At 39.5% G+C, this 23,644-nt stretch overlaps 1 protein-coding gene across 5 annotated transcripts in view; it reads right to left on the bottom strand.

The window, feature by feature from the left end:
• Positions 1 to 23,644, bottom strand: part of CDKL5 (cyclin dependent kinase like 5) — a 212,453-nt gene that overhangs the window by 170,718 nt on the left and 18,091 nt on the right. Inside the window, exon 1 of one of the 5 annotated variants that reach the window (XM_072744253.1) lies at positions 6,515 to 6,610. The exons of the other annotated variants lie outside the window; for them this stretch is intronic. The gene's annotated coding sequence lies outside the window, so the exon portion shown is untranslated. Of the gene's footprint in view, positions 1 to 6,514; positions 6,611 to 23,644 lie in introns of those variants that run through there. 5 annotated transcript variants of the gene reach the window in all.

Raw genomic sequence — 23,644 nt, 5'->3', positions numbered from 1 at the left:
ACCACAGACCAGCAAGTAAAATTCAATCATTGCCAATAAATGGTGCTAAGTCATTTGGATATGCATAAGGAAAACAAAATTAAATCTGACCTCTATCTTAAAATATACATAAACATTAATTTCAGGTATATTATAGATCTCAGTGTGACAAAGTCAAAACATAAAGTTCTTAAAAGATAATATAAAAGAATATTCCTCTGAACATACCAGCATCAACCATAAAGGATGGAGCATATAAACTAGACTATATTAAAATAACTAGGGCACCTGGTCACTCAGTTGAATATCCCACTCTTGGTTTCAGCTCAGATCATCTCAGGGTTTTGAAATCAAGCTCTGCTTTGCATTCTGTGCTCAGTGGGGAGAGGTGGGAGGTGTCTTGATCTACTTGAGATTCTCTCCCTCTGCCCCTCCCCCCTGCTTATACATGCATGTTCTAAAATAATCTTTAAAAAAAAAAGAGAACTTCTATTCACAAAAAAAAAAAAAAAAAAAGAATGACCAGGTAAGCCACAAAGTAAAGCAGATATTATTATATACAGAGTTTTTTTTAAATGGTCAACAGAAGCTGATGATAAAAAACAGAACTTTTAATGAATTACTTTTATTGTTTTTAAATTCTCTATAGAAAATGCACTGTTATTGTCAGAACCTGAGGCAGACCACACCCATGATTCCTAGCCCTTGATATACCACTAACTTTTAGAGATCTGCAATGTTTGTCTTCACCTGAGTAAAGTTACAGACATGTTGGCTTTATGACAATACACTAGGCTGTTCACTGATGTTTTATATACCTTATTAAGTGCTTAACATCCTTCACTACAAAATAGTTTTAAAAAATCAAAGGGTAAATAAGTATACCTCCTGACTTAGAACATTTTAAAAAATGAGACAAATATATTTGGTCTTTCTTCCCTTAGAATTTCCTAAGTGACGACAGATGAAGGTGTCTCTTGTTATGGTAATGAGGTGATTTTTGGAAAGGCCCCTAGGTAACCTAAGGATAACTCCCCCATAAGAGAGTTAGATCTTTCACATCTACCCCCATCTCCCAGGAGGGGAGGAGCTAGAGATCCAGTTCAATCACCAATGGCCAATGACTTAATCAACCGTGCCTATATAATGAAGTCCCCAAAAAAGGAGTAAAGAATGATATTCAGAAAGCTTCTGGGTTGGTGAACACATGGAGATTTGGGGAGAGTCATATGTTCAGACAGGGCATAGAAGCTCTGTGCCCTTCCTCCATACCTTGTCCTGTAACATGCATCTCCATTTCATTGTTCCATAGTTATATCCTTTTATAATAAACCAGTAATCTAGTTAAGTAAAATGTTTCTCTGAGTTCTGTGAGCCCCTCTAGCAAATTAGTCAAAGCTAAGGAAGGGGTTGTTGGAACTTCCAATCTATAACCAGCCAGTCAGAAGCCCAAGTGACCATACATGGACTTGGATTGTCCTCTTTAGAGGGTTATGGTGGGGCAGGCAGAGGCAATCTTTTAGGACTGAGCCCTTAATCTGTGGGATCTGATGCTATCTCCAGGTAGACAGTGTCAGAATTGAGTTGAACTGTAAGACACCCAGGTGGTATCTGGATACCATACCATACCACACACACACAAATAGAGTACAGAATCCTTGTTGATGATCAGAAGCTGCAATGGTCCCAGAATTGTAGTTAGCATCTCACAACTTTTCTTACAAAAAGAAAACAAGAACATATATAAATAGGACCTTCACAATACAAATACCTAATAAATCTATGTAAACCTGTTCACTCTTACTAGTAATCAATTAAATTAAAAAAAAAAATCATTTTTAACCTAACACGCTGGTAATGATTAAATTAACTGACAAACATCTAGTGTTCTTTCATAGGTATGGAAATATGAACTCATTCACTGCAAGTAGTAATATAAAGATTCCTGGAAGGTAATCTAGCAATATTTTAAATTTATGGGTACCATTTAATTCAAAAACTCATCCTACCACTAGAAATTTATGCTAAGGAAAACAGACAAATGGGCAAAGAAGGATACTGCAAATGTTTTAGACTGCTGCAGTGCTGTTCAGAATAATCAAGAATAAAAACCTAATGTTAGTCAATGTAGGATTGATAAAGTAAATGATGTCATATTTTATGGAGAATCATGCCACTATTACTGAACTGTATTTACTGATATAGAGTTATAATACCTTGAAGAAAAAAATCATGCTATAGAACATGATATATTCTGACAATGAAAAAATCCTTTCTTTTCTTTTTTTTAAACAAAAAGAAATGAGCAAACTATTCCACATCTTTGCTTGCTGCTTAAGAAATTCACTGGTACTAGGACGCCTTGGTGGCTCAGCCGTTGAGCATCTGCCTTTGGCTGGGATTGTGATCCCAGAGTCCTGGGATCCTCCCCGCGTGGAACCTGCTTCTTCCTCTGCCTGTATCTCTGCCTCTCTCTCTCAGTGTCTTTCATTAATAAAGAAAGAAATAATCTTAAAAAAAAATAAAAAAGAAAGAAATTCACTGGTACTTAGCTGCCTATTTAAAAGAAGAATTCTGGAACTGGGTATTGAGTTCCTATGTATGAGACCATTTTATACCCAATATTAATTGGTTCTTATAAGAGATTATCAGAATAACCTTGTTTTTCTAATAAAAGCCACAATGTTTCATCTTTTTTTTTTTAAAGATTGTATTTATTTACTTGAGGGGGGGAGGGAGAGGGAGAAGCAGACTCCCTACTGAGCAGGGAGGCCCAACACCCACCCCAGGATCTTGAGAATCATGACCTGAACCAAAGCCAGATCCCCAACCGACTGAGCCATCCTGGCACCCCTACAATGTTTCATCTTAAATATAGTTGGAGTTCTTCTCTCAAACTAACGTTGGCAAACAGGGTATCTCATACCGTTTCACCACAGATTTCCTCTGTAATTCCTGATATGGAGAAGCTGTTTTTATGACCATGTGAAATGAAACTGCCATGTTTAGCAATTAGCTGCTTATATAAACAGCATTTCAAAAAATCAATTTCTAAACATATATTAACCTGAATATAATCTTTCACACATGAAACACTAACAAGATCAATTTAATTTGCTTAAGGAATTTTCAGAACTATATAATTCCATGTTTATAAAACTGAATTTAAATCAATGGATACTCTAAGACTTAAACAGAAAAATGTATTGCCTCTCTCTAAGGTGGAATTTGAGGGGATTTTGCTTTCTTTTTCACCTTTCTTAGTGTCCAATTTTCTTGTAATTAGTCTGTATCAATCAGGAGAAGAAGCTATCGGTTTCTAGAAAAATTTTCTTCCTTCAAACCTCACTTCCTGTACCATGTGGCATCTCACCTTCTGCCCGCACTGTATCACCAGGCACCACTATACTCTCTCCCAACACCAGGTCCAATGCCTCAGTGTCTTCTCAGATCATTGCCTGTCTGGACACCTACCCAGCTGACTGTCAAGGCTGATCTGGCCCAGCCATATTACTGCTGGGCACCAATCTCCTTTCAATTCCCAAGACTACTCCTCCCTTAATTTATCTCACAGCTTTCAGTATCTGAATTTTAATTCACCCTATAAGAGTCTGTCAGCTTACAGATGCTCAACATCACTAATCATCAGGGAAATGCAAATCAAAACCACAATGAGATATCACCTGACACCAGTCAGAATAGCTAAAATCAAAATGACAAGAAATAACAAGTGCTGGAGAGGATGGAAAGAAAAGGGAACCGGGGGGATCCCTGGATGGCACAGCGGTTTGGCGCCTGCCTTTGGCCCAGGGCGTGATCCTGGAGACCCGGGATCGAATCCCACGCCGGGCTCCCGGTGCATGGAGCCTGCTTCTCCCTCTGCCTGTGTCTCTGCCTCTCTCTCTCTCTCTCTGTGTGACTTTCATACATACATACATAAATTTTTTTTTTTAAATGGGGACCGGGGATCCCTGGATGGCTCAGTGGATTGGTGCCTGCCTTTGGCCCAGGGCATGATCCTGGAGTCCCGGGATCAAGTTGCACATTGGGCTCCCTGCATCGGGCCGGCTTCTCTCTCTGCCTGTGTCTCTGCCTCCCTCTCTCTGTCTCTCATGAATAAATAAAATCTTAAAAAAAAAAAAAAAAGAAAAGAAAAGGGAAACTTGTACACGGTGGGAATGTAAACTGATGCAGCCATTGTGGAAAATAGTAGAGGTTCCTCAAAAAATTAAAAAATAAGGGCACCTGAGTGGTTCAGTAAGTTTAAGCATCTGATTTTGAGTCAGGTCACGATCTTAGGGTCCTGAGATGGAGTCCTGCATCGAGCCCTGCCTTGGGCTCCCCGCTGAGTGGGTAGTCTGTCTGTCCCTTGCCCTCTGCCCCTCTGCTCACTTGTGCTCTCCCTCAATAAATAAAATCTTTAAAGACAATTTAAAAGTAGGGGTACCTGGGTAGCTCAGTCAGTTAAGCATCTATCTGCCTTCAGCTCAGGTCTCAGGTCATGATCCCAGAGTCTTGGGATTTTGTCTCGCATCAGGCTCCCTGTTCAGCAGGGAGTCTGCTTCTCCCTCTGCCCCTTCCCCTGCTCATACTTGCTCTTTCTCCCTCTGAAATAAATAAGTAAAATCTTAAAGAAAAAAAAATACAAAATAGAAATACCATATGATCCAAGAATTCCACTATTGGATATTTACCCAAAGAAAATGAAAACACTAATTCTAGGGACACCTGGGTGGCTCAGCGGTTAAGCATCTGCCCTCTGCTCAGGGTGTGATCCCAGAGTCCCGGGATCTAGTCCCACATCGGGCTCCCTGCGTGGAGCCTACTTCTCCCTCTGCCTGTATCTCTGCTTCTCTCTCTCTGTCTCTCATGAATAAATAAAATCTTAAAAAAAAAAATTCTAAAAGATATACATCACTGTTTATTTTAACATTATGTACAATAGCCAAGATATGGAAGCAACCTAAGTGTCATCAATAGGCAAATGGGGAAGGAAAATGTGGTGTACGCACACACAATGGAATACTACACAGCAATAACAACAACAACAAAAAAAGATGTGATCATGCCATCTACGACAACATGGATGGACCTAGAGGGTGTTATGCTAAGTGAAATGATTCAGACTGAGAAAGACGAATACCATTATGAGTATTCCATAAATGTAATCTAAAAAAAGAAAAGAAACAAACAAAAAGCAGAATCAGACCTATAAATACAGAAAACAAACTGATGGTTTCCAGAAGGGAAGGTGGTGGGGGCTGGGCAAATCAGAGGAAGGAGAGAGATAACAGGCTTTCCAGTTATGGAATGAGTAAGTCACAGGAGTAAAAAACACAACATAAGGAACATAGTCAATGATATTCTAATTAGAAACATTAACAGGACAGATGATAGCTATACTTGTCACAAGCATAGCATAATGTACAAACTTGTCAAATCCCTAACTTGTACACAAGAAATTAATGTAACATTGTGTGTCGACTATACCCAAATAAAAAAAGATAGGGGCACCTGAGTGGCTTAGTCAGTTAAGTGTCTGCCTTGGCTGCAGTCGTGATCTCAGAGTCCTGGGATCAAGCCTGACATCAGGCTCCCTGCTCAGTGGGGAGTCTGCTTCTCCCTCTGCCTCTCCCCCCTGCTAATGCTCTCTCTCTCAAATAAATAAATAAAATCTTAAAAGAAAATAGGCTTTGTGTTCAATGGCTTTACCCAACTGTAGTGTTCTGAGCACATTTAAGATAGGCTGTTAAACTACAGTGTTCGGTAGGTTAGATGTATTAAATGAATTTTCTACTTACATTATTTTCAATTTACAATGAGTTTATTGGTAAAATAACTCTTTTTCTAAGTCAAAAAAAGATCTGTATACTTTCCTGCTCCATGACTCCACCAAGCAATTCCCTTCTTCTGGCATGCAAACCATCCCAATCAAAAAACCCTTTCAAGATTGACCTCATACACTAACCCCCCTACATGAATGAACCCAAACATGGGTACATTCACCTCTCTGCAACCCAAGTAAGTTGTGATATGCTGTGATATGGAGGTCCCACGCACTTTATCTGTAATTCTAGTAACAATATATTTGGACTTGTATCATTATGTGTGTCTCCTACATCCCTTAGACTAGGATTACGAGTCCTGGGGTGCATAGGTGGATCAGTTGGTTGGGTGTCCAACTCTTGATTTCAGCTCAGGTCATGATCTCAGGGTTGTGAGATCAAGCCCCACATCTGGGGCTCTCTCTCCCTCTGCCTCTCACCCCATCTCTCTCTCCCTCACTTAGGGGGGAAAAATCATCTTCATGAGTCTTTGGACATGGAGATGAATAGGACAGAACCTACCAAGTAAGAACTCAGTTTGAAACTTCCTGAATTGAACTAGTAGCATTTCAAAAGGATACTGTCCTTGATTTAACTACAAGACTTCACATTATAAGCCCTGAATAATAGCTAGTCATATCAATGCCATGCAAAGTACACTAGTTCCCATAGCAAAAGGCAACATGAAAACAGCACTTAAAACAACTTACAAAGACAGGAACCGGTTTCTTCAAAGAACTATGGGTCTTGAAAGTCAATCAAAAGAAGAGATAGAATGTTTAGTTTTTATACTCCTTTAAGGCCATCTGAAAGATAGGATAAGTCTGAATTATTTTCAGATTCATTTGGAAATGGCCCCAAAGGTCTAGGACATGTAGTGGAGGAAATCGAATATTCAGACAGTAAATACATCTAGATAATAAACTTTAATCTTTAGTGCGGTACCAAAAAGAAAGCAACATAAACTAGTACAGCTACTTTAGAAAGTTGTTTGGTATACTGTATATATGCTATGGCTTAACAATTTTCCTCCTAGGTATGTACCCAAGACAAATGAAAGCATCTGCCCACTAAAAGATGTACATAGTAATTTATTTGCATTCGCCAAAACCAAGAAACCGCCTAAATATCCATTAACAAGAGAATGGATAAATTGTGTTTTAACATAAATCTGAGTTTTCCATAAAATGGAAATAAAAAGATTCAGGACACTTTTGCTCCAATCATTGCAAATCACACTCACTGAGAAATCCACAGGAGTGAACAGTTCACATAAACATTTCTATGACATCCAATTATATCTCCCCTGAGAAATGACATGTAATACTACAAATATCAAATTTAGAAACCTAGAAATTTTCATTGTAGTGCATTGCATCAAACCATAGCCTTTGAACATAATGGGCCACCTGCTGAATTCTATTTGATAAGTGGTAAGAACCTAGGTAACAGTTCCTAAATGTTCAATGCTGAAATTTTTTTTTAAAAATCCTCCAAATCCGGGCAGCCCAGGTGGCTCAGCAGTTTAGCGCCGCCTCCAGCCCAGGGTGTGATCCTGGAGACCCGGGATCCAGTCCCACATGGGGCTCCCTGCGTGGAGCCTGCTTCTCCCTCTGCCTGTGTCTCTGCCTCTCTCTCTCTCTCTCTCTCTCTCTCATGAATAAATAAATAAAATCTTTACAAAAAAAAAAAACAAAAAACCTCCAAACCCTAAGGGTGCCTGGATGGCTCAGTCAGTTAAGCGTCCAACTTTTGATCTCAGCTCTGGTCTTGATCTCAGGGTTGTGGGTTCAAGCCCCATGTTGAGCTCCATGTTGGGCATGGAGCCTACTTTAAAAATAGTAAAATAAAAAAATAAAAATCCTCCAAATCCTCAAAAATTTAAAAACAGAACTACTATACAATCCAGTAATCTTACTTCTGGATTTATATCCAAAGGAAGCAAAATCAGTACCTTCAAGAGATATCTGCACTCCCATGTTCACTGCAGCATTACTCAAATAGCCAAAATATGGGAATAATTTAAATGTTTACTGATGGATGAACAGATAAAGAAAATGTGGTGTGTATATACAATGGAATACTATTCAGCTATTTTAAAGAAGAGGAGGAGGAAATTCTGCCATTTCTGACAACCTAAATGAACATAGTGGGCATTATCTAAGTGAAATAAGCCAGAGAAAGACAATACTATAGAATATTACCTGTATATGAAAATTTTTAAGAAGTTAAATTTGTAGAAAGAGGGAAGAACGGTGATTGCTAGGGGATAGAGAAATGGAAAGATGTTGGTCTGAGAGTACAAACTTTCTGTTATTAGATAATTAAGTTCTGAAGATCCAATGTACAGCATGGTTACTTTGGTTAATAATACTGTACTGTATACTTGAAATATGCTAAGAGAGATCTTAAGCATTCTCACCAAAAAAAAAAAAAAAAAACTATAAAGTGATGTTTTTATTAACTTGACAGTAGTAATCATTTCACAATGTATACATGTATCAAGTGATCACATTGCACACTTTAAATATATACAGGGGCACCTGGGTGGCTCAATGGTTGAGCATCTGCCTTTGGCTTGGGTTGTGAGACCAGGGTCCTGGGATCAAGTGCCACATTGGGCTCCCCGCAGGGAGCCTGCTTCTCCCTCTGCCTGTGCCTCTGCCTCTCTGTGTGTCTCTCATGAATAAATAAAATCTTTAAATACACACACATACACACACACACACACACACACACTTGTCAATTATACCTCAATAAAGCTGGGAAGAATAAAAAAATGTACTCTGTTTTAAAACAAAATCCCCAGGCACCTGGGTGGCTCAGTGGTTGAGCATCTGCCTTTGGCTCAGGGTGTGATCTCGGGGTCCTGGGAGGGAGTCCCGCACTGGGCTCCCCACAGGGAGCCTGCTTCTCCCTCTGCCTATGTCCCTGCCTCTCTCTGTGTGTCTCTCATTAATAAATAAAATCTTAAAAATAAAAAAATAAAAAATAAAACAAAATCCCACTTGGGGTGCCCGGATGGTTCAGTTGGTTAAGCATCTGACTTCATATTGGGTCATGATCTCAGGGTCCTGGAATCCAGCCCCACATCCCAGGAGCCTGCTTCTCCCTCCTTCCTCTCCCTCTTCCTCTGTCACTCCCCTCAACTCGTGCTCACTCATGCTTTAATAAAATCTTTTTTAAAGATTTTTTTTAAAATAATAGAATAAATAAAACAAAATCAGTCTTTAAAAAAGGACACTAGGATACATTGAATAAAACCAGCTAAGCGGGATCCCTGGGTGGCGCAGCGGTTTAGTGCCTGCCTTTGGCCCAGGGCGCGATCCTGGAGACCCGGGATCGAATCCCATGTCGGGCTCCCGGTGCATGGAGCCCACTTCTCCCTCGCCTCTGTCTCTGTCTCTGTCTCTGTCTCTCTCTCTCTCTCTCTCTGTGACTATCATAAATAAATTTTTTAAAAAAATAAAACCAGCTAAGCTTCTTCCTGTTATGAAAATACAGAGCCCTTCCCCCTTCTATTCCAACTGTTTAACACTCCAGTTATTTCTGGTACCTACTACTTACTATCCAAGGCCCTAAGGTAAAACCAAAAACCACAGAAGAAAAAGAGAGGAAAAACAAGTTTCCTGACCTCCCAGAAGGAAGAAATACATATGATAGTATTGCAGCAAGTAACTGACTAAAGCTTTTCCAACTCACCAGGTATAACCATGGAACCACATTCTACAAGTATTATCATAAACATTCTGCAACAATGAAGATGTTCTATATCTTCACTGTCTGATACAATAACCACTAATCAAACAACTGGGTTCTTGAATTGTGGCTAGTGCTACTGAAGAACTCAATCTTCATTTTATATAATTAACTTTAATCAATTTAATGTCTAATTAAAGTTTGAATTTAAGTATCCACATGTGGCTAGAAGCTACCATATTTGACAGTGTAATTCCAGACGTATTTTTTTTTAAGATTTTATTTATTCATGAGAGACACAGAGAGAGGGGCAGAGACATAGGCAGAGGGAGGAGAAGCAGGCGCCATACAAGGATCCCGATGTGGAACTCGATCCCAGGACACCGGGACTGAGCCAAAGGCTTCAGAAGCTCAACCACTGAACCACCCAGGCGTCCCTACCATTAATATTTGTTCCCCAGTTATAAGGTTCTACTAGTTGTAAGCACCATCAATTTGATAGGTCTTGAAAGGAGAATAAAAACATTAAACATACATGGCTGGCTTAAGACTCATCTGGATTTCAGAAATGTCCAAGCCAGGGAAAGAAAATGCACTTTAGAATGGAGGAGATCCAGTAGCTGTATTTTCTAGGCCTCTTCCCCTTGGAAGTCAGCAGCCTGTGGAAAATGACTCCAAAATACATCTATGCTACAATATCACCCAGCACAAAGAGGTGTTCAATACATATTGTCACAAAAAGTGTCAGATACAAAGTGTGTCTGTCTGTCTCTCTCTCTCTCCTGTTGGTATTCTTACAGCAAGGACTGAGTCTGTGATATTTTTATTTCCAGCACCTATACTGAAATAATATGCACTCGTTATTTCTTTTAATTGGTATGCATTGATGAGAGTGGTAGGAATGGGGTTGGTTATGAATAACATTTTGAAGACACAAGCAGCAGAACCTGCTGACCAGAATGTGGAATTAAAGGCAGAACTCTAAAAAAATAAAAATAAAAAAATAAATAAATAAATAAAGGCAGAACTCTAGTCCATAAAGAGAAAAAGTAGTATCTGAGGAACTGAGTTTGGGGGAAAAGAAGCTAAATTTAAAAGATCATGTGGTACCTACTAATTATAAAACTATATACTAGATAGTTTTAGAACTACAGAGATGCAACTTGCTCTCAGAAGTTACAGTCCAGTAAAGGGTATGTATATGTATAATTTTAGGAGGGGGGGGCGAGAAGAAAGAGAGGAAGAGAAATGCCATAAGAGACAATGATGAAGTGGTGTGGATACATAGAAGAGAGAAAAGCATGTTTCCAGAAGCTAAGGGTTAGAGTTAAAACAATAAAGCACTACACCAAGGGCAGAAAGAGGGATATGGCCAAAGGAAGAATGTTAAAACCACAAAGATACTGTGAGGGAAGATGACCAGAAGTAGGAGTAAAATGACTGGGAGTATGTGGCAGAAAAAGAGCAAAGAGAGTTTGAAGGATATCCAGACTGCCATCCAAATGTCTGGAGCAACAAATACATGCTGAGAAGCCCTAATTGGTGTTAGCATTCCCAGTCCGGTCCAGGTACCATCTACCTTGCATGTCCCACACATTCCTCCAGCTCCTACTTACTCTTGCCTCTCCATATACCCCATTATCCTACTACGATACGTATCAGGTGACAGGGACAAGGACCATGTATTATTAAACTCAATGCCTTTGTAGAAATAGCACAGTGCCTTGGACATATGGAATAGAATACAATCAATTGAGTATAATTACACTAAAATATTTTCTGTACTGAATTTATAGACACTCATGGCTTATTTTCTTGTGGCACATCAATGAAAACTGTATCTCAACAAGATTGCGTTGTGCCACCTGTTTAAGTGGCCAGAACTTCTCTTCCATTCAACCTGTTGGGCACCAACTATGCACCAGACAGGATACACAAAAGCTCCTCAAAGAAAGAGTTTGTAGAGGAAGCAAACAGGTGAATTAACTACGCGGGAGAAATGCAAAAAGGGATATGCGAGGGGTTTTACACGCCCAGGAGAGGTAGAAACAACTTCTGTCTGGGAGAGAGGGGAAACTCCACTAGGAGAAAAGGCTTCACAGCAATCTTGTCTGTACTGAGTGATTTTCTCCAGGCACTCCGAATTCAGTTCTCTGTATTATATACATATATTTTTAAAGAGTGTTATTCATGGAAAATGGGCTTTTTTGAAAAGTATAAAATGTATTACAAAAGTCCATTTGCACCGTGCATTCCAGCCATACTGGCCTCCAGCATCTCTCTTAACAGAACAGTTACCAACTCCCCACTACTTTTACGAAACAGACTAGCTGATGCCAATAATACAGATGTTTGTGGCTCATAGATAACTGTTTAGTTCAACTTCACACTTCTGCTCCCTTAAATGGAGCTGCTGCATGCTTAGCAACCAAAAGTCAGTTGCATTTCTTCCCCAAAACTACATCAACTCCTCTTGTAACAGCATCACATGGTTTTCAACTAACTAGTATACAAACCAATTAAAAGAAAGTTGCAGTCTCTGTGAAAATTAGGTGGTATGCCTTGAAAAGGCTATATTAAAAATGTGAAGGGGGGCACCTGGCTGGCTCTGTCAGTAGAGCATGCAACACTTGATCTCAGGGTAGTGAGTTCAAGCCCCACATTGAGGGTAGAGTTTACTTTAAAAAGTGACTGTCTGGAAAAAAAAAAAAAAAAAGTGACTGGGATCCCTGGGTGGCTCAGTGGTTTGGCGCCTGCCTTCGGCCCAGGGCGTGGTCCTGGGGTTCCGGGATCAAGTTCCAAATCAGGCCCCCGCATCGGGCTTCCTGCGTGGAGTCTGCTTCTCCCTCTGCCTGTGTCTCTCAGGAATAAATAAATAAAATCATAAATAAATAAATAAATAAATAAATAAAGTGACTATCAAATTAGACACAGATTAGACAATGTTTAAAAAAAAAAGCTCTTAAAAATCTACAATTCTGCACTAGATGGTTTCATAAGTTATCTAAGTTACTGTTCCACTTTCAAGAAATCAAAACTGGATCTACTACACAAATAGGGTGGACTAGGAGTATGATTCATATAAGACAGAAGCCATTGACCTTCAGTCAGCTGATCCATTCTCAGAAAAAAAAGGCCTTGGCCTCACTTCAAAATATTAGCAAAGAAACATATGCTTTATGGCAAAATGTTTGTTGTATGTGCGTTCTTATTTAGTTACTTAGAACTTGACCAATATTTTTTTTAAGATTTTATTTATTTATTCATGAGAGACACAGAGAGAGAGAGAGAGGCAGAGACACAGGCAGAGAGAGAAGCAGGCTCCATGCAGGGAGCCCAAAGCAGGACTCAATCCCAGGACCCCAGTATCACACCCTGGGCCGTGCTCAACCGTTGAGCCATGCAGGCATCCCAAACTTGAGCAATTTTTAAAATTCACTTTCCAATTATGGACCTGATTCCATCAAATAAGAGGGTTCCCACCAGAAACATTGGGCTAACACTTATTCCATCGAGTCTCTGCACAAAGGCCACCTCTCTCAGAAAGCCCCAAAAGTGCTATCTCTTCAAGAGAGCCTTGATTGGTGCTACACTGCAAATTGCTTTTAAACCCCAAATCAGGGCAGCCCCGGTGGCTCAGCAGTTTAGCGGCGCCTTCAGCCTGGGGTGTGATCCTGGAGACCCAGGATCGAGTCCCACATCAGGCTCCCTGCATGGAGCCTGCTTCTCCCTCTGCCTGTCTCTACCTCTCTCTCTGTGTATCTCATGAACAAATAAATAAAAATCTTTAAATAAATAAATAAATAAATCCCAAATCATTTTTAAAGACCAAATGCATTATGTAGAATGAAAATTCTATTAATATTTTTTCATTTCATCTGACGCTCAAAAAGTAAAAAAAAAAAAAAAAAAAAAAAGAAAGACTTCAGGGGCACTTGGGTAGGTAGCTCAGTGGTTGAGCATCTGCCTTTGGCTCAGGTCATGATCCCAGGGTCCTGGGATTGAGTCCCACATCTGGCTCCCCATAGGGAGCCTGCTTCTCCCTCTGCCTGTGTCTCTGCCTCTCTGTGTCTCTGCCTCTCTGTGTCTCTCATGAATAAATAAAATCCAAAAAAAAAAAAAAAATGACTTCAACAGATCACTGCATGAGTAGAGCTAACAAAGGTAACACATGAGAGAAACAGCAGTTGACCAAAGGGATCCATCAAATTCCAAGGTAAGCAATTTAAGGAAAGATAGTATTTTTACCTTGGTGGAGGAAAAATAAGTACAAAATAAGTCAAGGTATTTGAAAACAAACTAAAGAAGAAAATATTAGTATGAACCAGTATTAACAAAACTCCAGGTATCATACACAAATGCTAGACTGGTTCTGAAAAGGAAAATGTTTGCAACTTCATTTTAACAGTAAAGATACATCAGCTAATCAACCACTGCTCCATGTTATTATATAACTCCATGTTATTATATATAAAGGAACCATTCTTTAAACCAGAAAGTTAAAAAAAAAAAAAAAGAAGAAAGTACACATCATAGTCTGTGTTCTTAAGTAGAGTTAAATTAAACAAGGAAGCTATTAGATTGTTGTTGCTGTAATGCTGTGGTGGCCTATAAAGGCAAACCAAAATCTAAGCCTGTAAATGCCTCAAGGTTTGGTTGTCCTTAGGTTTTGCTTTCCTATCGCAAACAGCCAACTAGGCTTTAATAGACAATCAAATAACTTCCTTTCTTTGCCTTCACACCTTTGCCCTTATATATAAGCCTTTACCCTGGGGCTCCTGGCAGCCAAGTGCTCCTAACCACTTCCAGTTTGGCAGTGCCCAAATTGAATTGATTTTTCTTCTGAAACTTTCAAAATTTTTAAGATGCCTCAGTTTATCTTTTAACAGTATCTTACAATTCAATTGTGAAAACTGGAATTAATACATGAAAACTTTGTGTCTAGAGATTACAACAACAGGTGCTTGGTAAATGTTTACTGGTTTCATTAACAGTTTAAGTATTTCAAGATCCTAGTCATACATCAAGAAAACAGTCAAGGGGCACCTGGCTGGTTCAGTTGGAAGAGCATAGGACTCTTGATCTTGGGGTTCTGAGTTTGAGTCCCACACTGGGTATAGAGATTCCTGAAAAATAAAGCAATCTTAAAAAAAAAAAAAAAAAAGAGACAACAGGCAAGATTAGATAATTCAAGTTCATTATTACCAAATAAACCATACAAATCACAACAACTATAAATGTTCAAAGAGTGCTCGTTTTAGACTGTAGAGGTTATGTTTTACACAGGAAAGTGGATTTGAACCAGGTCTGGAAAAAACGTGTGGGGTTGTAGTTAAGTTGTGTGAGCAAATAGAAGAGGGCACATTCCAGCAAAATTTGGTTAAAAACATTTAAGGATTATTATAAATAATGATGATGATGATGATATATAATTTGCAAAGTACTTTCACATTTACCATTTTACTGACTGGATATCACAATGACCCAGTGAATTATTTCACAACCCAGAGATTCATACATTTGAAATGAGAGAGAAAAGGAATATCTGGTGGGGCACCTGGGTGGCACACTTGGTTAAGCGTCCAACTCTTGGTTTCAGCTCAGGTCATGATCTCAGTGTTGTAAGATTGAACGCTGCAAATGGAACAGGGCTCAAGGGCTCAGCAGGGAGTCTGCTTCAGGATTCTCTTTCTTACTCTCTGCCCCTCTCCTCTGCTCACTTGCTTGCTCTCTCCCTCAAATAAATAAATAAATCTTTTTTTAAAAGGCGGGGGAACGCCTGGGTGGCTCAGTGGTTAAGCAGCTGTCTTTGGCCCAGGGCGTGATCCTGGGATCCGGGATCCAGTCCCACGTCGGGCTCCCTGCATGGAGCCTGCTTCTCCCTTGGCCTGTGTCTCTGCCTCTCTCTCTCTGTCTCTCATGAATAAATAAATAAAATCTTAAAAAAGAAAAAGGGTATTTGGTCTAAACTCTACATTGTAATAGAGAAGAAAACTGGGTATGGTTAGATTCTACAGGTTTTGAATGCAAAGCTAAGAAACTTGGATTTCAGTCTGTAAACACTGAGAACTTAGAAGTTTTGTTACAGATTTTTTTTTTTACAGTGACTTATTAAAAAACTACTTAAAATAGAATACTGGCCAACATAATTCAAAGAAAATGGAACACTCATCATTTATTTATTCATTCATTTCACAAATATTTACTAAATATTCTATGCAAGTCACACTATTCCATATGTTAGCAATACAGTAGTAAACAAAACAGAGCAGACCCTGCCTTCATGGAGCTTGAAATCAAAATGATGCAAAAAAATTTAGAATATAATATTTCAAATATATCGGAAGGGCACAGGTTTTCAAATATGATGAAATCATAACAACAGCTAAAATATATAGCACTTTTGTGCTAACCACTGATCTAGCTGCTTTATTTACATTAATTTACTTAATCCTAGCAAGAATCTTTTCTGGTCCTTCACTACCAGAAACCTCATTTTGCCAAAAGGTCACTAAAATCTGTTCCCTAGCCAGGAAGTGACAGAACTGGAATTCAAACCCAAGCAGTCAGGCTCCAAAATTCTTTTTTTTTTTTCTTTAAGATTTCATTTATTTATTCACGAGAGACACACACAGAGAGAGAGAGAGAGAGAGGCAGAGACACAGGCAGAGGGAGAAGCAGGCTCCATGCAGGGAGCCCGACGTGGGACTCGATCCCGGATCCCAGGATCACCCTGGGCTGAAGGCAGCACTAAACCACTGAACCACCAGGGCTGCCCCAAAATCCTTTACTTAACCACTGCAGTATATCCTTAGCAGGTAAGACAAATAGCTTAAAATTGTGCTTTTGGAGCACTTCCATACATTGGACACAACGCTAAGTATTTTTTTTTTTAAAGTGTTACTTATTTTTTTAAGACTTTATTTATTTATTCATGAGAGACGCAGAGAGAGAAAGAGAGGCAGAGACACAGGCAGAGGGAGAAGCAGGCTCCATGCAGGGAGCCTGATGTGGGACTTGATCCCGGGTCTCCAGGATCATGCCCTGGGCTGAAGGCTGTGCTAAACCGCTGAGCCACCCGGGCTGCCCAGTATTTTTACATACATTATGACATTTAATCCTAACAGTATTAAGAGATAAGAAAATAGTTACAGAGGGGCACCTGGCTGGCTCAGTTGGGGGAGTATGCGACTCTTCATCTGAATTGTAAATCTGAGTCCCACGATGGGTATAGAGATGACTTTAAAAAATAAAATCTTTAGGGGTGCATGGATGGTTCAGTTGGTTAAGAGTCTGCCCTTGGCTTAAGTCATGATCTTGGGGTCCTGGAATCCAGCCAGCCTGGGGATCTGGGGCTCTGTGCTAGGTAGGCAATCTGCTTCTCCCTCTCCCTCTGCCCCTCCCCACTGCTTGTGCTCATTTGAGGGCGCACACATGCTCTCTCTCTCTCCCTCTCAAATAAATAAAATCATAAATAAATTAATAAATAAATAGATAGATAGATAGATAGATAGACAAATAAAATCTTAAAAAAGAAAAGAAAATAGTCCCAGAGTCATCCTATACCTTGTCCCTGGTCACCAGCTAGGAAGAATCAAAGCAAAGTTTTTCCAACCCTTCCCAAAGGCTTATTTCTACCTATGAAATTATTTTACAAAACAATTGTTAATAAGCCTCACTGAATGTATCCAAAGTATGTATATATAAATAAATAAATAAACTGAAGAAACCAACAATGTGATGAAGAGATCTATCTATTCATAAAATTTGTGAAAAGTGTATTTATTAGCAAGGCTGACTGAACAGAGTGTTCCATGTGCAGAGTGAAGGTGTGTTAATACTACTCTCTGCAATGGATGTCCCATCACCAATCCTTTCCAGGATTTTATCATTTTTACTAAGAGCCCTTATTTCACCATCCAAGCCAATCAACTACAAGAAACTAAATACAGACCAAACTCTGGCATGTTAATCACTTATTCTATTAAAGTTTGTATATTTGCTAGTTCATCCACTAAAAAATTTTCCCCTCAAATCTCCAGAGCCTAATTATAATTGCTAATTTTTCCTACTTTAATAGAGATTAAATGAAAAACCTATTAACAACAGAGTCATCCTTAGAGTACAAAAAATTGGGCCATTTTCCCTAGCCCCAAACTTGGGAAGCCCCCTGTAGCTGTCACAAGAACTAGAAAGGTAGGTCTTGCAATGAATCAGCACCAAGGTAGAAAATTAAACTGGCAGAGCGCCTGGCTGGCTCTGTCAGTAGAGCACAAGACTCTTGATCCCTTGGGGGTCATGAGTTCAAGCCCCATGTTGGGTATACAGATTACTTTAAATTAATTAAAAAGCTTTAAAAAAAATAAATTGGCAAATACAGTCAGTATCAGCACAAAAAGCCCCTCCTCTCAAAGCCTTTTTTCATTATGACTACAGCAGTATACCTTTTGTCTTCCAACATCTAAGGTCTTCTCCACCAACCAGTAACTTTTACAGTTCATATTGACCACTTCAGGAATAAATTACAAAAGGAGAGAATAAAACAGTAAGAAGTAGAGATGAGATTTAAGAATGGGCTTAACATAAAACTTAACAAAAGAGGATTCATTCATTCAACAAATACTTATTTAGCACCTACTAAGGCTGGAAATACAATGGTTAGCATTCTTCTACATCCTAGTATATCCTATTTTTACCTTGGCTAGAAGCTGGGCAGATGACCCTTTAGGACCCCCATCTATAAAATGGAGCTAATTTAACTATTCTCATAGAAATGTAATGGATTAAATGTGGCACACCAATCTTTAAAATGTTCTGTACTCAAACAAAACACACTTTAAAAACTGAAAGGTTTTCAGAATGGCATGTTTAAAAAGGAAAAAAAAAAAAAGCAGCAGCAGCCTAGAAAAGTAAAAATATATATAGTAAGCTAATGTTTATCCCTGGACAGGAACCAGCCTTAGACATCTCGGTATCCCTCAAGGTATTTGGCATACTGCCCTTCATTTAACAAGGGTTCAGTAAATACAAGCCATCCCTCTCTCTCAGGTATAGAACACTGCAGTTATTTTAATAATCTGGCAAAGGATAAATAATGCACAGAAGAAACTAGTATTTACTGGTGCCTATTGTATACAAGTTACTGTGTTGGGCACTTCACCTATGTTATTTCAATTAATTTTCACAGCCACCTTGTGAGGTATTATTAATAACCACAAAACTAGGAGTGGATTTTGATTTTCCAAGATCAGATCATAATAAATCTAAGCTGAAAGAATGAGTGACGGATCTTACATTCATCAGTGTTTGCTTATTTCAGGCTAAAGAACTCAGTGAACCCTAGAAAGGAGGAGTATTAAAAAAAAAAAAAAAAAAGCCTTTAACATGAAAAGAAAATTACAAAGAAAAATACAAATGGCCAATAAATAAGTTTGGTAAATATTTAATCTTAGAGGTAATTTTTTTAAATCCAGTGAAAAATAAAGAGAAACTGACCACATTGGCCAAAATAGTAAACATTTTTAACTAGCAACCTTTCCTTTAGGTGAATCAGCAGCGTTTCCTTCACACCCTTCACAGGTATGACACAGTGTCATCAGAGTCATCCATCATCACCCCAGTGATTCTCAAGGGAAATATAAAACTAGTGTCCTAAGAACATGATCAAAGATATATGCAAGGATTCACTTTACAAGACATTCTTTGTAAAAAATAAATAAATAAATAAATAAATAAATAAATAAATAAATAGGCATTCTTTGCCACGATGTTTACAATAGAGGAGAAAAAATGGAGAACCTATGGAGGTACAGAGCACTGAAGTTCTACTTCAAAATGGCTGATCAAAAATACATGTTTACCTTTCCTTCTAGAACCAACTGAAATAAGCAAAAGGCACCTGGCTGGCTCAGTCAGTTGAGCATCTGACTCTTGATCTCGGCTCAGGTCTTGATCTCAGGGTTGTGAGTTCCAGCCCCATGTTGGGCTCCATGCTGGATGTGGAGCCTATTTTTTAAAAAAGAGAAAAAGAAAAAGAGAAAGAGAAAGAGAAAGAGAAAGAGAAAGAGAAAGAGAAAGAGAAAGAGAAAGAGAAAGAGAAAGGAGAAAGAAAGAGAGGAAGGAGAAAGAAAAAGAAATATAAAAGAAACAAAAAACAGAGCATCCCTGGGAATGTAGGAAGTGCTCCCAGCAGTCAGACCAATGAGGAATTCCAAGGAACTATGAAGCAGGTTAAGACTGAATAGGTGACAATGGCACCTGACTGGCTCAGTTGTAGAGTACACAACTCTTAACCTCAGGGCAGTGAGTTCAAGCCCCACACCGGGCATGGAGCTTACTTAAAACACAAACAAACAATTATGAGTGGCAAAACCTAGTAGAGCTGAAATATCAACAACTTCGTGGAGGCCAATAAAAGATATCTCCATCAAAAGATACATTTTTTTCCAGAAGAACCCTTGAAAGCTAATATACCTAGCTTAGTCCTTAGTAGTAGGGACTAAGAAAAGAATTGGCTTAATAGTGACCACATAATTGAAAAGCTGTAAAAACCTTTACCGGTGCCACTCCCTGTCCTCTTTCTGCAGGACTAATGCCAAGTCCTGGCTCTCCAAAATCATAGTTCAGACAAGGCATACTCAATAATGTTGAGGCCAGGGAAGTGGGAAAAGGTGCCAATTAACTGTAGCTTCCCTGAGGAATAGGGAGTCCCACCACCTGAAGAGGTAGCAACTCTACAGAAAAACACTGCATTCCAGGCAAAGGAGAGAGCATAAACAAAGACAGTACATTTGAAACAGAATTTTATGGGGAACTCTACTTATCTGAGCAGTGTTTGAGGCTGACAGGGAAAGGATATGAGGCTGAAGAGGTAGGTAGAGAACACACCAGAGAGAGCCTGACAGGCCATATAAACAAATTCAGTCTTTATCCTTTCTCCTTCTCCTGTCAGCAAGAGAGCACAACTGCAGGCTTTCAAGCATATCAGTGATATGATCAAAATCACATTTTATACCATACTAGCATAATGTATCTGGAATTGAACAAGACCCAACTATCTATCTTAGGAGCCTGAGTGGATGGTGGAACCAGTAGGAGATTTTTTTTTTTTTTCAATTAAGGAGCAAAGTATGAGGAAAGGATGCTGTACTTCACATGAGACATGCTCAGTATAAGATACCTATAAGAATACTCAGGTGTAAATTTCTGGAAGGTTTTTAAGAATGAGTCAGGGGGGGGTGGAGAATGAGTCTGAAGCTTATAGGGAAAAGTAGGGGAAGAATTTAGAAACTTAGAAAAACATCTGCAGGTAAGTAGAACTAAAAATCTGGGTGTAATTGAGACAATGACCCATGATAACACTTGGCCAAGAAGTCAAACACCCAGGAAACAGCAGTGTGCAAGAAGTGGACTGGGACAAGCCAACAGAGGTTGCATAGAAAGAAATGAAAGAGGAGGACATGGAGAACAAAGATGCCAAGGGAACAAGCTGCTTCAAGGAAATAGTGATTAACGGTGTCAGGTGCAACAGAAATGTCAAGTAAAATTAGAACTGATGAATCTAACTGAAGCACACAAGAGGTCCAGGTGATCACAGAAAAACACAGTCTAGTGTTGAGAGCGGGAAGTCAGAGAGCAAGAGCTGCAGTTTGAGAAGTGGACAGATTACATATAAACCACTCTCTCAGAGGCTTGGAGGTTAGACAGCTAGGAGAGGAGTGGCCAAGTGGTTTAGAAAAGGTTTTCTACATAAAGACTCCTAACTCTGGGAAATAAACTAGGGGTGGTGGAAGGGGAGGAGGGCGGGGGGTGGGGGTGAATGGGTGACGGGCACTGAGGGGGACACTTGACGGGATGAGCACTGGGTGTTATTCTGTATGTTGGTAAATTGAACACCAATAAAAAATTAATTTATTAAAAAAAAAAAGAAAGAAAAGGTTTTTTAGGGCAGCCCGGGTGGCTCAATGGTTTAGCGCCACCTTCAGCCCAGGATGTGATCCCGGAGACCCGGGATCGAGTCCCACGTTGGCTCCCTGCAGGAAGCCTGATTCTCCCTCTGCCTGTGTCTCTGCCTCTGTGTGTGTGTGTGTGTGTGTCTCATAAATAAATAAAATCTTAAAAAAAAAAAAAAAAAAGGTTTTCTAGGACAAGAACCTTAGGAATAAGATCAGAGAAAAACAACAAAGTCCAAAAGTGAGACTAAGGATACAACAAGGTTACTCAACTTCAGCACAACCAACAGTTTTAAACAGGTAAATTCTTTGCCTGGGGGGCCGTGCCGTGCACTCTAAGATGTCAAGCAGCAACCCTGGCCTCCACCCACCAGATGCTGGGTAGAAGCACACATACCACCCTCCACCACCCCACCCTGTGACAACCAAAAATGTCTTCAGACATTGAAAAACATCCCCTGAGGGCAAAACTACCCCTGGTTGAGGATGAGGAGGTAGAAGGGGAATAACTGATGGAAAAACACTGCTAAAGAAGTAGCACTGAAGCTGAGGGCACCAGGCAAGGGACTGGCCTAGAACAGCAGAAGCACCTCATCTTTTGAGACAGGAGAAAAACAACAGCTCTGTAGAGAGCGGGACTGATAAATTTGTAGATAGAGCCAGAAGCTGCAGAAAATCCACCAAAAGGCCCTCAATATTCTCAAGTGGAGTGGAGGCAAGGTTGTGTGCTAAGTATGAGCAGGGAGGATTTGACGGCAGGTCTGAGAACAGTGACCTGACTTTACAACAATTAACAGAGCCCGGCAGCTGGCAGGTCACAACCAGAGAAGACCAAATGAGGCTAGAAAACTCCAGACTCCCTTCTCTCACTGAGAATGTTAAAATGCACCTCCCCACATAAATCACCTTCTATACATACTGATTATAATCCCAGAGAACTCACGACTCTATGTGAATTTCAACTGCATCATGGAAAGAACAGACTCCTAAGGGTTACCTGAAAAATTAACCCTTTTTTCTTTTAATAACATACATAGTTCCTATCAGATAACAGGAACGGTGTTCTACACAATCCATATCTAAATGAACTTTTGGTGAATAATCTATTCATATCAGAGGATGCCCATGGTTGCAACTACTTCCTAGTTCTTAACTGGATGAACTACTTCCTGCCCGACCAACAGTCAGGAACAACAGTATAGAAAGGATTGGCTGCAAAGACAAGGGCTTATTAGATTCTTCTTGTCACAGGACAGAAATCTTCCTCTTCTTCGTCACAAGACAAAGACCTGCTCACTCATGCTGTCCAAACCAAGAGCAGAAAACTCAAATGATTATGGGACCAGGAAAGCAGAGATGTTGCCTCAAGTCTGTGCATGGGAAAGAAGTTGGAAGTGAACAACCAGCAAAAAGCCAAGAGATACAAAGGCTTGTGCTTGGATGAAGAAGAAAGAAATCTTACGCACAGAAGCCCAAGGCTGTGTGTTGAAGGAATGACCAAAGCAAAAGGGAAAACCCAAGTCTTTGCTTTACCACAGATAAGGAGTTAAATTCACACCACTCTCCAGTTATCAGAAATCCATCTAAGAATAGACCAATAACTGCCAGGAACCGTGACCCAAAGAGTCTCATCAGAGAAAAACGCAAAACCATTCAAAGAAGCATCCCACAAGCCAGGCAAAAGTAAGTAATTCCCAAATTGTCAAATGTTACAAACCTTGACAAGCAAAACTTGGACGGAGGTGGGAGGGCAGACAAATCAGAGATTTCACTCAAGAACTACAATTAATAATCCAAAGGAGAAAAATAAATAAATAAATAAATAAATAATCCAAAGGAGACAAACATAATTATATTTTTAAATGTTCAATGACAAGAAAATGCCCTTATGAAAATCTTTTTTTTTTAAGATTTTATTTATTCATGAGAGAGAGAGAGAGAGAGGCAGAGACATAGGCAGAGGGAGAAGCAGGCTCCCTGGAGGGAGCCCGAAGTGGGACTCGATCCCAGGACCCAGGGATCATGCCCTGAGCCAAAGGTAAATGCTCAACCACTGAGCCACCCAGGTGCCCCGCCCTTATGAAAATCTAAAAGTAGATTTATAAACAGAAATTTTTACATTTTAAAAAATAGCCAAGTGTTTTTATTTAAGATTTTTAAATTTATTTATTTGAGAAAGAGAGAGAGAGA

This window comes from Vulpes vulpes, chromosome X (assembly GCF_048418805.1).
Source record: "Vulpes vulpes isolate BD-2025 chromosome X, VulVul3, whole genome shotgun sequence".
NCBI classification, from domain to species: domain Eukaryota; kingdom Metazoa; phylum Chordata; class Mammalia; order Carnivora; family Canidae; genus Vulpes; species Vulpes vulpes.
Note: the sequence above shows the minus strand (reverse complement) of the source record. Positions and strands in the feature narration are given on the sequence as shown.